Here is a 4264-nt window from a genome sequence, read left to right on the forward strand (position 1 = left end):
AAAAATGCTTTGTGTTTGCTCTTGTGCATAAAGGAAGTTGTACACAAATACTTGAGTATACTCAAGTATCTTTTTTCTCCTTTTTTATACTGAATTTGTACTTATGTGCTTCTCCATGAGATAGAAGTTTCAACTTTGTCATGGGTGTAAATCTCCCTTTTGCGTTTGTGAAATTATTATTTTTTTTGGAAATTTTCAAAGGTGAAAAGCGTGAGAATGCACGGGAGAAAAATATTATTACTTAATATTGACAATGATACAATGAGCCCTATATATATATATATATATATATATATAATACATGTCCTACTACTAATACATATGGGATTATGGTTATTTACTACTATTTAACCATCAAACTAACACTCCCCCTCAAGCTGGTGCATATAAATCATATATACCGAGCTTGTTACATATATAACTAATATGAGGACCAGTAAGGGACTTGGTGAAAATATTAGCAAGTTGATTATTCGACTTCACAAATTTGAGAATAGGAAACAAAGACTTTGACAACCCATAATTAAGGTATGAAAATGAGATTATATTAGGAACAATTTCCAAATTATATTCAAACCGAATATAAACAGCAAGCTCAGCATTTGTGGGTGCCCAAAACCCAATGGATTGGTATCCTTCTACAAGAATCTGCTGACGACTATTTGAAGTAAAGGTAGGTAGCAAAGATAAAGACATGAACAACACCAAATAGCACAAATCAAAGTATAACTTAGCTAGTATATTCATAAATGACTTTTAAACATTGTAAATGATATTTTTTACAAAAAAAAATAATATTTTTTTTGAAATAGTTTTATTAAAAAACGAAAAATACTTAATAAAATACTAAAAATATGAAAATTATTATAAATATAGAAAAATCAATGGAGAAAAATTCCAATACATCTTGTAATAATATAACACAAAAAAGATGAAATATTTTTATAAAAAAGTGACATAAAAACTATTTAAAATTACAAAAAATGCATAAAAATTAATAAAAATAGGTAAAATACATAATATTATTATAAAAGCATATAGATGACCAACCACCAATAAGCATGAGGCACCTCCATTGTCGCAACCACAACAAGTGATTCCGATGTGAAACCACCGCCGCCAACCACCAAGCATCGACCAACCGTCGCCGGTCGCTACCGCTCGAACCACCGCGACTTTCCACCACCGCCACCAACATCATTGCGCTTGGCATGTTGCTAAGCATTGGCTAGCACTAGACGTGGTGCGACGTGGAGTGACGTGGTGCGGCTTGGTGCGACGTCGTGCCATGGGCACGCCCTGCCATGTCCTGCGACGTCCTGACACGTGTCATGGCCATGTCCTGCGACGTCCTGACGCGTCCTGACACGTGCCATGGCCACGCCCTGCGACGCCCTGACACGTCCCATGGCCATGTCTTTCCATTTTTGCTTTATCTTGTTTTGTTCACAGTGAAATTCAATTCTAGTGTAAAACATATCAATGTGATAGGAATTGCCAAGGTTATCTTTTTCACGTCTCGATTTGGTTGGACAGGCTCCTGGATTCTGGAACTTGTGAATTTTGTTCTAGGTGAAAGTACGTTTAAGATTATAAAAGGGGGTTGCTAACTTGCTATGGTTCAAGAAAGTGTTACTTGATTTTTTAGAAAAAGGTTCAAGCAAGTGTTGATAATACCAAAAACAGTCTATATAGTTTTGTTTGGTGTTTGTGGTAGGATTTTGAAATCTTGGGTTGTTAATATTTTGATTCAGAATATAATTGCTATTCAACAACCACAAAGCTTCATACATCAACTTGGACAGATTCTAGAACTTAATTTTTATTACTAAATTATAGGATAAGAATGTCATATATCCTGACGTGCAGTTTCATAAAATTTGAAGCTTCAGACTACGTTTTATCTAAACAATGCAGAATTGTGAATTTTCGGCGAGCAAATCTCAATTATCATTAGTGATGTCGCAGTAGTTTCCAAGTTAAGAAAAAATTTAAAAATTGGATAAAGTCAAAATTATTGTTACGAAATTATTAGTGAAATATTTGACTCACTTAAATAGAAGTAATTACTTATCTCTTCTTCTTTCCTATTTCACTAATGATTGAAATATTGGACGGTGAAATAATTGGGTAATTACTTTTTATTCTTCATAGTTTTTTTCTTGTCAAAATGTTCACAAACTAAAAATTTTGAAATATTAAAAAGGAACTTGGAATTTCTTTTATCATCTTTGTTAAAAGCTGAAGCGCACGAACAAGTTTGATACAATTATATATATCTATAAATAAGTATTTGTTATTTATGTTTAAAGAGATGTTTAAAATTTGAGATTCCGATCTAGACTTAGAAAACATTATTACGATATTTTTCTTCTATGTCTCCTATTAAGAGATGGTGATTCTTGCTTTGTGGACACAAACTATCAATAGTATATGTATAATCAGTTAGCTACTCCAACTAAACCAAAACATTAGCATCCTAAATATATAATGTTATGACACTAACATATAAACTACATATGAAAAACTAAAACCGAAATATTTTTAGGAAAAAACAAAAGAAGGAATTAGGAAAAGGAAGTGAATAATGATAACACATACTTTGACTCCTTGTCCAAGTTGCTATTTTTGTTACCTCTCCTTTTACTTTTCCTTTTACTTACTTCTTCCATTCCACTATTTCGTTATTCTTCTTTCCATTTTTCATCTCAGGCATTTACCTTCTTTCCTCTCTAAAAAAAAATGTAACAACATTTCCTCTCAAATCTCTCATAATTTGCTGTAAAATTCATTGTTTCTTTCTCCAAATAATTCTTCTTTCCTTGTGGACACTCTCGGCACTCTTCATTTAAATTTCATTCTGAGGTCGTCTTCACACTGTTTCGACTACGGTCAATTTTCCAACACATAAGCTCTTATTTAGGGATTAAGTGTCCCCAAAACTCTCCGAAACTCAAAGCCGAACATCCGGCAATTCAAAATAGCAGAAATAAACTTAGGGAAAGCAGTTAATAAGGGATCGGGTGTTAATTCTTAAGACGACCGGCCGGTCGTCACACAAATGATACAGGACAAAAAGGGAAAAGGCCTAGAGAAATGGAAATGACTAAAATTACCATAACGGAGGCAACTGAAGAGCTCTTGAGACCTAATAATCAAACAATGGTACTAATATTGTTCAGCTTAAAACCACCCTCATCTGGTCTTTAATGCAATAGAACGGCTAAAAGATATGCTGCATCTTCCCTTAACAATGACGTTAGACTAAAACTTATAATAATTGTAATAGTTATAATATTACTTATGAGCAAGAAGTCATGGATAACAGACTGCTGCTAACTCCTTATTGCGAGCTCAGGAGCAGCACCGACTTCTATCGAAGACGGCACACATGCAATGATTCTTGTGGCCAAATTTTCATTAGCCATAGCAGGCACATAATTCTTATAAGCCGAGTTATGTCAGCCAATAGCAGCCCTGTGTGAAGGATCAAGGTTCTTTGACCAAGAAGCATTCCACTCAACTGCTTTAGCACACGCCACACTCGCTCCCCCAGGAACGGTTAGCCCAACTGGATTCTGCAGAACCAAAAATGGCAGAGGAACATGGTTAAAACTAAATCTCGAATTTAGCATTATTATTTTCAATGCATTATTATTTGAACAAAAAATTCCGACTATGCGAGCTTACTCACTTTATCGAAGGTTGCAAGGTCGACAACAAGCATAAATTAGCCCATTTATCACGAAACCTCACAATATAAAATATTATCTGAACAAAGTACCTGTGGGAAAAGGCGCTTGAAAATCATCCTATAGTAGTATGCTCGTTTTGTAATCGGGGTGTTATGAGGGAATATATGCGAAGCATTTAGCATCATCCTACCCGTCACCTATTAAAGGAAAAAATTATTTCCTAGACAGATTTAAAGCAAACCAGCATTGGAAGATAAATAAGAGCAGTAAAAAGTTGTTGATTAGTCATTGAAACGCATTTGAATCCATCTATCCAATTATAGCCCACAACATCACTACATTGTTCTTTCTACCTATACGAGAAGTGCTTTAAGGAATGTAATGAATCAATTGTTAGTTTGATTAACAATATAACTTTCGAAATCACTTGCAAATCAGTTTGAAATGTCAATTTAGTACACCTTTGGGAGATAGGGATGCTCCTCATCATAAAAGGCCCTCCTTTAGAGCCCACTTCTCAATCCTCCTTTGCTCTGATTTAATCTGAAATGGATAAAAAAAAGGGGGGG

At 34.4% G+C, this 4264-nt stretch overlaps 1 pseudogene; it reads right to left on the reverse strand.

The window, feature by feature from the left end:
* Nucleotides 1-3335: 3335 nt before the first annotated feature.
* The window catches only part of LOC109212691, a 4866-nt pseudogene continuing 3937 nt past the window's right edge, over nt 3336-4264 (reverse strand).

Source organism: Nicotiana attenuata, unplaced genomic scaffold, assembly GCF_001879085.1.
Source record: "Nicotiana attenuata strain UT unplaced genomic scaffold, NIATTr2, whole genome shotgun sequence".
NCBI classification, from domain to species: Eukaryota; Viridiplantae; Streptophyta; class Magnoliopsida; order Solanales; family Solanaceae; genus Nicotiana; species Nicotiana attenuata.